This window comes from Leopardus geoffroyi, chromosome B1 (assembly GCF_018350155.1).
Source record: "Leopardus geoffroyi isolate Oge1 chromosome B1, O.geoffroyi_Oge1_pat1.0, whole genome shotgun sequence".
In the NCBI taxonomy this organism is placed as follows: Eukaryota; Metazoa; Chordata; class Mammalia; order Carnivora; family Felidae; genus Leopardus; species Leopardus geoffroyi.
This window is the reverse complement of record NC_059327.1, coordinates 125,973,730-125,986,512: the sequence shown is the minus strand read 5'-3', so window position 1 is coordinate 125,986,512 and position 12,783 is coordinate 125,973,730. Positions and strand designations below refer to the sequence as shown.

General features: G+C 37.2%; 1 protein-coding gene across 2 annotated transcripts in view; it reads right to left on the bottom strand.

The window, feature by feature from the left end:
- UNC5C (unc-5 netrin receptor C) overlaps positions 1-12,783 on the bottom strand; it is a 362,776-nt gene that overhangs the window by 55,978 nt on the left and 294,015 nt on the right. The gene's annotated exons all lie outside the window — the stretch shown is intronic.

Genomic DNA, 12,783 nt, shown 5'->3' with positions numbered 1-12,783 from the left:
ATGGGAAGAACAGCCTAAAGAAGAACTGTCTGGAACAAAACTCACCTCCATCGGTAACAACTTCCAAAACCTTCTGTCTTGGACTGAAAGATGGAGCAGAGGCCCCGGGCTCAGGGGAGGATGCAGGACTTGCCCCACTAGTTGTGGGAGCCCGAGTAACTGCACCTAGGGGAAGCCACCCCCACAGCAGTGCTTCCGCCATGGGAGATGCTCGTGATCTACGACCTTCTTTTTGTTAAACGTAATTTTAAAGAACATATATCGTTCAATGGAGAGATTTTCCTGATCTGGGAGAAAAGAGATTAGAAGAAGTCTGATTGTGGAGAGAAACTTTAAGTGAATTCTGAAACTTGAAGCAAGTTGGAAACGGTTTGAAAACCGAAGCAAGAGTAGGATGCCTTTTTTTTTTTTTTTTTTTTAATTTTTATTTGTTTTTGTTAGAGAGAGAGAGAGTGTGAATGGGGAGGGGCAGAGAGAAAGGAGACATAGAATCCGAAGCAGGCTCCAGGCTCTGGGCTGTCAGCACAGAGCCCGATGCAAAGCTCGAACCCACAAGCTGTGAGATCATGACCTGAGCCGAAGTCAGGACGCTTAACCGTCTGAGCCACCCAAGCGTCCCAATAGTTAGGTGTCTTGAAGAGTTAGTGAAATGCTCCTTATGCTAGGAAACATCTTGTAACTGCTCAAGACACCATTTTAGGGGTTATCTAGTCCAACCTTTTTCAGATTAGGAAACTGAGTCCCAAAGGTGAGAAGTGATATTTTAAAGTAAGCAGAAGTGTTGAGATTAAAATTTGGCTCCCACTCAATCATCAATTATGTGGACAGTGTGCAAGTTACGCATTGTAAGACTCTTCGTGGCTCCATTCACAGCTGTGTGGGCTGTAGATATGGATTGTTAATATAACGGTTTTCCAGCTGATGGTGGTAAAGTGACTTGGGGAAGGAGTGACTTTTTCTAATTCTCACAAGCTCATCCTCTAGACTAGAGGTGGGGTTGCCCATATTTTTCAGCTGATGTCCAACTATTATAAAAGATGAGAACCCATGCCCAAGTATCTTGAAAAAGGAAGTGAACTTTCCTTGGTTTTATACTGTAGGAAGTAACATCAAGTACTTATCCTTAAGTACATGGCTCATAATCATGTAATAATATGTCTGAACATAGCCTATTTGGTGTGTTTATATTTGGGAAATTTCAGAAACAAAGCCAGAAACTATACATAAATCTTCATTTCTCAAATAAACAGCAACAGCTTTGATTTTTCTAGTCTTTTAAAAAATTTTCTTTTCATGTGATCGAGATAATAGACAAAAGCCAAAGTGATGATGAATTTATGATTAGTTTTTTTAAGAAAGATAATATAAACTGTTTTTATAAGTAGTATCCTAAGAGAAAAATTATCAAGCAAATATGCTGATGTGAGAAATGTCAGGACCTCTGAGCATCACCGGACAGATTTAAATCCATCAAAATCAAGTCTATGCCCTTTTTTTAAAAATTTTTTTTAACGTTTATTCATTTTTGAGACACAGAGAGAGACAGATCATGAGTGGGGAAGGGGCAGAGAGAGAAGGAGACACAGAATTGAAGCAGGATCCAGGCTGTGAGCCTACAGCAAAGAGCCCGACGCAGGGCTCGAACCCACAAACCGTGAGATCATGACCTGAGCCGAAGTTGGACGCTCAACTGACTGAGCCACCCAGGCACCCCAAGTCTATGCCCTTTCTAACTCCCAGGAGTTAAAGCAGATCATTGATTAGAATTTCCTATCCTAACCCCTTTCTATCTGCATACTAAGGAGCCAGAGCATCAAGTGGTGAAGGGACTTGCCTAACATCACAAGTCTGGTGAACCAGAAAAGCAAGGGGCAGATCCCAGTTCTCCGGCAATAGCCTCAACAGTCTATGTAAGTACTGTCCAGGCATTAATTAGTAAATTCAAATGAGAAGAGACAAGGATGTAATAGAAAAGGACTTGATATGTTCATGGATTAATTTGCAATTCAGTTGTTGAATGAGGTAATGCTAATTATTTAAACTCTAAAACACCTCTTCATTGGAAACATTATCATTGATATTCATGAGAAAGGCTAAAATAAGATTTTCATGCCTAAATGAAGCAACTTCTAGGCTACACCTTTTGTTTCAAGAGTGGGGCAAGCTAAGAGGCACGCTGAACTTGGGAGTTTCGACTCTGATGTAGTTGGAGAACCATGCTAGAATGATGGAGCTGTTAATGTATGATAATCACGTTGTATTTGGCACAAAAGGTTACAATAAGTAAATATTTAAAGAAGAAACATCATTCCCTTCAAAAAGATGCCAACAGGAAAAAGGAATAAACACCAATAATTGCAGGGACACTACACATCAGAAGAAAATCATGTTTTAAAACAACAAAAGCTGACAACCACTTGCTTCCAGCATCCAAGAGCCTACGTGAAAAAAAGGTTTAGTATGACCAGAGCCAGATTTGGGTTCTTACCTTGGCCCTTATGCTAACCTGTGGGCTGTTTCAATTCTATGCCTCGATTTCTTCTTTTGCAAAATAGAGTTCTTATTAGAGGATTAGCAAAGGTTTGTAAGGTTATTTGTAAGGTTATTATTTGTAAGGTTATTATTGTAAGGTTTTTATTATTTGTAAGGTTATTGTTATTTTAAAAATATTTTTATGTTGAGTTTAATTTAAATTGAAACAAGTCATTTTGCTTTAGGTTGGTCAGCAGATCCAGTAGCTTAGAATCAGAAGCAACTTATGCCAGGGCTTAAAGTCAGTACATTAGATGGAAAGTGAATAAAATTAAAACTAACTCTGAAATTTCTTGAAGTTAAAATATATATGATGCAGTAATTTTTTTAATGGTTCAGTAATTTTTATGCCCTCCAAAGTTTGAGAACCCCTGAGCCGGATTTAAGGGACACTCTAAAAGGAAAGCCTAGATGTAGATGTCTGGGAATTAAAACTCTGTCTTCAGATTTGCTATCAAGTCTCTAGCCAAAAAGGAGATAGATGGAGTTTTGTAAGGTGTTCCTGCTTGCCCTCAAGATTTTTTCACTATATTTCAGTATGGAGCTGCTTCTATGACCTTAATACATGTAAATAGATTTTATGGCACCACCAGGATTAACTAGAATGGAGGATTAATTAATATCTTACAGGGGGGCTATTATGAAAGTTATAAATATGATACAACTCAATTGTAGTTTATAATATCATTAAGTGTGCTCTATAAAAGCACATGTTTTTAAATCATCAAGTTTCCGGTTAGTTTTAGCATATTTATGTATCTGAAGTATACCAAACCATTTCATAAGCTCTGTCCTCATTTTTACGATCCTAGCATTAGAAAAATCTTTTTTCCCCATGGGTTCTTCCCTCTCCTTGACCTGGCTGCTTGGTCTTTATTTTTGCCAGTGGCTTTACACACAGCCAAGATATGTGATTTTTCTCACATTTCTTCTGATGCGAATGTTCATATTAAAAACCTCAAGGGCCATTCAAAACAAACATGTCCAGATTTTGTTTTTTTCCCTTTTAGGTTGGTTCTTATCTAGCAAGCCCATCAGGACTGCACTAATGATGTCAGAGGTCAGGTCTGTCAAAGACACTCATGGTCATTTATTATAATTTACCACTCTTCTGAGGGTTTATTTATTGACAGGCGCTTAAGGAACTCCAAATAAATGAATACATAAATCCTAGGACATGACAACAAAAATTGAAAAGAACATTTGCTTATCACTGATGTCAGTTATCTAAATTGCCGTGGTAATTCCCTCCCCCAGCCTTACAGGACAGTGCCTCAAGAAACTCATCTGCAGTCCTGTTCCTATGGTAACAACCACACCCTTCTGAAATTGAACAGCAGGGAATTAACATCTCAGGATGTAAAAGCCTTATCTCATGACTCACAGTAGTTGAAGAAGAAACGTCTGAAATTTCACCCAGCAGTTGAGTAAAATCAAACCCACAGATCAGCTGCCTAAGTGTTTTTAACGCAATAGACCCTATGCTCATCAATGCTTCTGAAGAAGAATAAATTATCAAATTCAAAGACGATGATGCTGTCTGTAATCTATGGTAGGGGAGACACATCTGACAGAAAAAGTAAAACGAGGAAGAGTCTTGAAGCAAAGAGGCTGATCTGTAGTATACATCACTCTATCTGCTGGATTTTTAGGCAAAAGGAAAACGTAAGCAAAAGCCCTGGCTCTGGACCTTCGTGACCTTGAAGGAATCTACACTTTGCTGTGGTCGTGAAACGTGGCACCTTTCTTCATTCCCTTGGAGTTTCCTTTCCATCCTAGAAGCTGGAGAGACCTTGCATTTGTCCTCTTCCACTGATTTGTTTGGGTTCCCACAGGTGTTCAGCAGGTTTCTGTGGGCTGAACTTTCTAACCACATCCCTGCTTTCAAAAACAGGAAAATGTTTTACCAGAAAGGAAAAACACTAAAGCAAACCACACTCATGATACCGGAGACTGCAGAGCACTGTGCTGGGCAGCTAGTCCACGTACAGAATATTTATTTGCCAGCTGGGACACCACGCGTATCAAGGATTATACAAGCACAGCTATGACATCAACTGCTTCCAAACTGTAGATAAAAGCACTCACTGTCTGACACTCACATTATGCTTTCCTATCAAATTGCTGTGTTGACAAGAATCTCACTGAAAACCGACTAGCACCTTCTCAAATGCCTGCCGTGGTGGTTATAAACACATCATTCTAAAGTCAAAAAAAGACTATTTGTAAGGTAAATTATTTCCCCACAATAAATGCACCTAGGATTCTGGAGGTCCTGGTATGCAGTGTGTCCACACCACAATTTACAGAGTTCTGCCACTTTGTCTGTATGTGAGAATTAATGGAAGAGCTGTGTTACATGCAAATTTTTTAATGAGTAGAAAGTGCTAAATTTGCAGACTGCATAACATTTTAATTTCCCAAAGTCAGGGAGTTCACTGATGCAGACACAATTCTAGGCAGTTCTTATTTGTAAATTGCTATTTTAAATTTGTCTACTGTGCCATAAGCTCTCGTCAGAAAGAAGAAGTAATTCTAAATTCAGATTTGAACTGTTACACATCCGATGTGGGACTCCAAGCTTCATATGGGATTAAAAACTAAAGTCCATAGCTCCTGTCATGTAATTATCGGAGTATGTTCATAAATATAGATATATAAAACACTACTTCTGGACCAAGCTGCATATATAGTTTTGGATTGCTGTTTTCTTTTCTTTTCTAAAATGTTTATTTATGTATTTTTGACAGAGAGAGAGAGAGCGAATAATTGTGGGAGGGGCAAAGAAAGAGAGGGAGACACAGAATGTAAAAGCAGGCTCTCTAGGCTCTGGGTTGTCAGCGCAGAGCCTGATGTGGGGCTCTAACCCACGAACCATGAGTTCATGATCTGAGAGAAGTCAGAGGCTCAGCCGACTGAGCCACCCAGGTGCCCCTGGAGTGTTTTCTAAAGGAAGAGGTAAGCATGGATTAAAGCATTATATGCCAACCATGACAATGTAGATCTTACTACAAATTTATTATAGAGATTATAAAAGTTAAGAGTAATTGTATTTCAACTTAAAAGGTAAATATTGTCATTGGCTTATCATTTTTGGAGATTTTCAAGTGCTTTTTTCTTCTTCTGTATTTCTTTTTCTTTCTTTTTGTCCAGTGTTCTCTCAATCTCTCTGTCTCTGTCTCTGTTTCTGTGTCTGAAACCATTTTATATGAATCCCATTTCAAAAATGTATTGCAGAACCAGGGGCTGCTTTTATATAATTTTAGAAATGGTATAAAGAAACCTATATTTGCAGACAGCACAACGGACCTTCCAATACTGCCTTATGAATAACATACAGTATTCTATAGCATTACTAAGTAAAATCAGTGTAATCTATTAAATTTCTCATATGGAGCATGTGTGTTTAGTTTTTTTCAATGGTGAAAAACACACCAAGTCTACCCTTTCTTGTTTGATATGATCCATACCATTTAGCATACCTAAGTTCTCCAGTTTTTCTTTTTTCTTAAAATTTTTATCTATTTTTAATGAACAATGTGCTTATAAGCCAAAAAGGTCCAACTTCTTTCTGGAATAATTGATTCTGATGTCTTCCTTAATAATTTATTCCAGTGAAGTAACACAATTTTTGGAAGTTCTTAATTTGAATGTAGGGTCCCCAGGATAGGAACCACTTTTTCATCCCAATGAATGTATATCCAGTGTAACATATACATGATATACGTTACACTTCAGTATCAACTAATGTGTATGGATGGCCTAAAAAATTGAGTGGGGCTTCTGAAATTGCTTAAAGACCATGACCTTGTTTCACAAATGAAATTACACAGCATCACATAATGAATCCAATTCATCAAACAGTTTAAGAATAAGTGTGCTTGCAAGGACAGAGTGATATGTATATAATAGGCAACTGGGAAATAATGCAAAACTATAATTCAGTTCCAAATCCCCATGTCTTTGAAATCCTTTTATTTATGCAATTGATTGACTGGCTATAAGTAATTCTTGCCACCCAGGGTTTTATACAACTAGGGTTTTATGTGAGTGTTTTATGCAAATACTATTTTGGTAATCAAATTTGAATTGAATCTAATTTGAAGCAAGGGGACCAATTTTCCAGGACAAGTCAGTGATATTGCTACATCTCAAATCCCAAGATTCCTGCTTCCAGGATCATGCAGTTGGTCTAACCAATCTTCAACACCTCTTTTTTTTTTAAATCATTTATAATTATAAACATAATGAAAAGCCAAGTATAAAGCAAATGGTGAATAAAAAACATATTGAAAGAGAAAAAAATTACCTGTAATCTCACTGGCTAAATATAAATGCATACATTTTGGGGCGCCTGGGTGGCGCAGTCGGTTAAGCGTCCGACTTCAGCCAGGTCACGATCTCGCGGTCCGTGAGTTCGAGCCCCGCGTCAGGCTCTGGGCTGATGGCTCAGAGCCTGGAGCCTGTTTCCGATTCTGTGTCTCCCTCTCTCTCTGCCCCTCCCCCGTTCATGCTCTGTCTCTCTCTGTCCCAAAAATAAATAAACGTTGAAAAAAAAAAATAAAAAATAAATGCATACATTTTATTCATCTTTTTCCTGAGCTAACTTTTACATAGTTATGACTACATGCATGTATAAATCCATATTCTGCTTTTCCATGTTAAGCCATCATGAACATTTTAGTGGCTGTATGATATTCCATGTTATGTAAGTGCTCTAATACTGGATTTTCAGGTTTTGCATTTTTTTTTTTACAATAAATTACAAGGAATTTGTAATATATTTGCTATATTTGGCATATGTCTTCTTAGGTTTTCATATTAATTGCTTAAAATTTATTCATTAAAGTAGGATTACTGGAACAAAGGGTATAAACAATTTAAATTTTTTTTTAATATTTATTTTATTATTTTATTTTATTTTATTTTTAAAAATTTTTTTGTTTAACATTTATTCTCCTTTCAGAGTGAGAGAGACAGAGCATGAGCGGGGGAGGGGCAGAGAGAGAGGGAGACACAGAATCAGAAGCAGGCTCCAGGCTCTGAGCTGTCAGCACAGAGCCTGACGCGGGGCTCGAACTCACGGACTGTGAGGTCATGACCTGAGCCGAAGTCGGATGCTCAACCACTGAGCCACCCAGGCACCCTTATTTTATTTTTGAGAGAAAGAGAGACAGAGCGTGAACAGGAGAGGAGAAGAGAGAGAGGGAAACATGGAATCTGAAGCAGGCTCCAGGCTCTGAGCTGTCAGCACAGAGCCTGATGCAGGGCTCGAACCCACAGAAATGTGAGATCATGACCTGAGCCTGAAGTCCGATGCTTAACCGACTGAGCCACCCAGGCCCCCCTAGGGTATAAACAGCTCTTAACCCATATTGTCAAGTGGCTTCCCCAAATACTTATAAGAATTTATATTCCCATTTAACAAAATATAAGAGACTCCACTTCACACATGTGTTAACATTTAGCATTGTTACACCTTTAAAATACTCAATAATCTTATAAGAAACCTCAAAGACTTTGATTAAAAATTTCATTTGGCATTGGGGAAACATGTATTTTCTAAAGTGTCTTAAACACAAAACTAGGAATGTGAGAAACAATTTAGAAAACTTGTGATTAATTATTCAATAGAAAATTAGACATTCTAAAAACTATAGAGTCTAAGAAAAACAAAAACCTAAATTAAAACTATGAGTAAAACCAATCTCTGATATGTATTATTTAGGAATAATGGGAGATGGAAGTGAATCAACAATAGCCCAATTAAATAGTCAACGCTATCGACTGAACATTTTATTTATCTATATATTTTTAATGTTTATTTATTTATTTTCAGAGAGAAAGAGAGAGAGGGCAAGCAGGGTAGGTGCAGAGAGAGAAGAAGACAGAGAATCCCAAGCAGGCTCCACACCAGGAGGAATTGATGCGGGGCTCGAACCCACGAACTTAGAGACCATGATCTGAGCAGAAACCAAGAGCGGGATGTTAACTGACTGAGCCATCCAGGCGCCCCTAACTGAACATTTTAAAATAAAGTTTGAACTATACTCTAAGTTCTACTTCTTATCTTTCATATCTTTATGAATTTAAGTATAATCCAGTATAAAACCAGATTTTCTACTACAATTTTGAACTTCCATTAACAAGTAAATTTTTTTTTACTTTGTTTTAATGTTTGTTTGTTTGTTTATTTATTTTTGAGAGAGAGAGAGAGAGAGAGAGAGAGAGACAGTGCAAGTGGGGGAGGGCCAGAGAGAGAGACACAGAATCCGAAGAAGGCTCCAGGCTCTGAGCTGTCAGCACAGAGCCCAAGGCAAGGCTCAAAGTCACAAACCACAAGATCATGACCTGAGCCAAAGTTGGACGCTTAACCAACTAAGCCAGCCAGGTGCCCCCTCAACAGTTAAGTTTAATTCATTTACATTACTACCCTTGATATATGATGATCCTTGGTATATACTGTCTCTTTTCAAATTTTTTTAAAAATCTTTATTTATTTTTGAGAGAGAGACAGAGTGTGAGCAGGGGAGGAGCTGAGGGGAGGGAGACACAGAATCAGAAGCAGGCTACAGGCCCCGAGCTGTCAGCACAGAGCCCGATGTGGGGTCTGAACTCACAGAACTGCGAGATCATGACCTAAGCCAAAGTTGGACGCTTAACCAACTGAGCCACCCAGGCACCCTGATACCATCTTAATTATTGTTTTCATTTACCGTATTTTTTCTTTTTTCTTGTTCATTTCCTGCCCTTAAAAATCTTATTTTGAATTTACGAATTCACCTTTTATCTGTCAGTATTAATATTTTAACTGGTAAACTTGAATCTAACTATATGGAAATTAGAAACATTTAACTTTGATCACACTTTCCCATATGCTGTGTTAATGTTGTCTATAACTTAGTTTCTTATTTTCATTTTATTTTCTGCCCCTTAATTGGTCTCTCTCTTGTTTTTAAAAAATCAATTTCTCTTTTATAATATTTTTAGTAGTGTACTCAGTGAGAATTTGTGAGTAGTAAGCCTTCTCCATCCTGATTGTCTGAAAAGCTTTTTAATTTTGTTTTCTTCAGCATTTTGGATTTTCTCATTCTATTTTACATGTGTTTTTACTTCCCTTTTATAAAATCACTTACTTTATCCTCCCTGTATTCTGAGATGTTTCATAAGCTCTTCATTCCAGTTTACTAATTTTCCCTTCAGCTTTATCTAAAGTTGCCTCTGATCCGATTTTTAACCTCCCCCTGAGTTTTAACCTTCAATTATGTTTACCTTTCTAGGCATTCCCTTTGATTTTCCCCCTAATCTGTTTACCCTTTTGTACATATTCTATTCTTGCATTTGTGCTTATATTCCTTTTAAAAATACAGTTTGTGTTTTTCCTTTTATTTACTTTATAATCTCATTCAGATTGCTCTGTGTCCATGTTATGAGAACACTAACTCACTTAACTCTGATGCATGCTCTCTCTTGCAGCAGACTGTTCCCTTGGGTGCTGTGAAACTGTGTGTTGTAATCTCATTTTCAGGCTTGGGCTACTTTTGTCATAGACCAATGCACTTGGGTTGTGGGAAAAACTCAACAGAATGGCTTGTTGTTTGCTTCTGCTGGTACCCTAGCAATTTCACCAGTTATGTTAATTACTTATCTTTTGTTTTTTAGTCCTTTAGTACTATTGTACCTTAGATTCCGTGGCAGATCTGGGTGTAGGATTGTGGTTTTACTATGGGTTTTATTTAAGTGAAGTCTTAATTTTTATTTTCTCTGCCATGAATTTTCCTGTGGCTTCCCTGGGCTGGTGGGTAAAAAAAAAAATCTAGTTATTTTTCATGGTGGGAGCATTCATTTATGCGACCCAGCTTTATTTAGGGCTCTAGCTTTCAACTTTTGGCCTCTGGCTTTTGCAAACCCAGGGCCTCTGCCTCTGTGCCAAAACTAAGACTCTAGCTCCCAATCCTTAGGATCCACACCCCGTCCAATGTCCTTCTGGGATTATTCTGGTATCCACTCATGCAGTTACCCCTCTCATTTTGAGTTCCTACTTTATTTTGAGGATTTCTCTTTCTTTTGAACTTGACTCATTCTCTCTCACACACATATACAGACACTCCATATGTGTGTATATGTTTGTCCTTTAAGTTTTAATATTTTACCTAATATTTCTACATATTTGGAGTCAAAGGTACTTGTATTGATGGAGATGATTAAGGAAGAAATGTGACTGAATATGACTATTTTGAACACATTTCTGAATAAACATTGAGATTAATATATTGTATATATGCCACATTGTTCTTAAGTATCAATTTGGCTTTTAAAATAAACTACCCTATATTATCTAGGCTTCTGAATTCTACTGATCTCTATTATGCACTCTGAATTTCTCCCACCTAGTTGTGTATGTCTACATATATATCAGAATCATCTGTATACAACTTCAACTAGGAATACAATTTCAGAGGTTGTATTGTGTACTTTGTTGAGTGGTAACTAGCTTTATTTTGAGATAATATTGCAATATTGTTGAAAGGCTATTAATGCATTGAAGACACTAATTCTCCTAAAGTAAATAAATGCAAAATTATAATTCTTAATTGTCAAGTACAACTTTTTGGCTATCTTTTCTACTTCCAGTCTATCTCTTTCTTTCTTTTTAAGTTTATTTATTTTGAGAGAGAGAGAGAGAGAAAAAGAAAGTGTGCTTGTGCGAACTGGGGACGACCAGAGAGAGACAGAGAGGGAGAAAGAGAATCTCAAGCAGGGCTCTGCACTGTCAGCACAGAGCCCCATGCGGGGCTCAATCTCACGAACCAGGAGATCATGACCTGAGTTAAAATCAAGAGTTGGACACTTAACCAACTGAGCCATCCGGGCTCCCCATCCTATTTCTTAATTATAGACCATGTCTCTCTCGCAAGCTTGGTACTTTCACTATTAGAAAACCTTTCTTTTTCAAAATGAGTGCCAAGAGCAGTATTATTTCTTTGCAAGATTTTGGTGCAATGTTATGCCAGAAACACCCAGCTTACTGGTAAGTAGAAACTGTAACTTTCACTCTAGAATACTATAATTACACAGTGTAGCACTATCTTTGTGGTTTTTATCACTGAGGAAATCAATAGTACAGACAGCAATTTTCTGTTGCACTAGAGTAGATAGATATAGGAGAGCAGATGAGTTTGACTTAGTAGGGGCTGTTACTATAGTAAATCAGAATTGTAAAAGGAAATAAACAGGTTTTTTTTTATCTGATTTTAACCCAAACACTCAAATGTTTCACTCTAAAAAGGGATCTGATAAAATTAAAAAAAAAAAAAAAAAAGCAAACAACAAAACTCCTCATGTGGCCTTGTTCCTGTTCCTGATTTACATAATCACTTCACTGCCATCATTACTGGCAAATACCCAATCATTAAACAAAAGGTTCTATAAATGCCATAGGAAACAAGCTAGATGCTAAAGGGATGCTATGTCATGAAAGTCTTAATTTGAATGTTTCATGTTTGTATTTGACAAATGTCATAATTTCATACGTGTCATTTTGTGTAACCAATTAAAGGCCCCCAGTTCCATCTTTCAGCATTGTATTTCTGGTTAAATAGGTTGCTTTGGGAATTTAAAAATATGCACAATAGAAGCAGTAGGTGTTAAATCACCCAAAGTGGAAATATAGAATTGAGAGAGGGAGAAAAGGAAAGAGATGAGAGAGAGACACACATGGAGAGAGAGTTCAAATATTGCCACCTTTTGATCACATGAATCAATTTGTTCACCACTAAAGGAAGGATATTAAATTATAAAAATATTTAAAAAAGAATGACGTGGTGTGTGCTATGTTTTTATTTTAATCCTCAACTCAAAGTCACGCCTAGAGGAACAAACCCTGTATCTCTGGATAAATGGTTAGGAAAACAGCTATATTCTTTTCATTCTTGTATTTCTAACACAAACTTGGTGAGATGCACGGTAGCAGTCTGCAAATCATAACCAGAAGCTGTGCTTTATACTCAGCAGCAGCCAGTCCTCAAAGAATGCGACATACTGTGGACAGAAAAATAAGAAGCCTGTTGGATTTTTATTCTGTGTCAGCAACATAATTACTTATTTGTATTTTAAGTAAGGTTTCTTTTTAAAGGTCCTTGTGTGTATAGACCCTGGAAGGTAAACACAATTTCATAAATGTGGCGAAAGTGAAATATTTTATTCTTAAACGACAAACACAAATACATCTACACAAATATATTTGGTTGC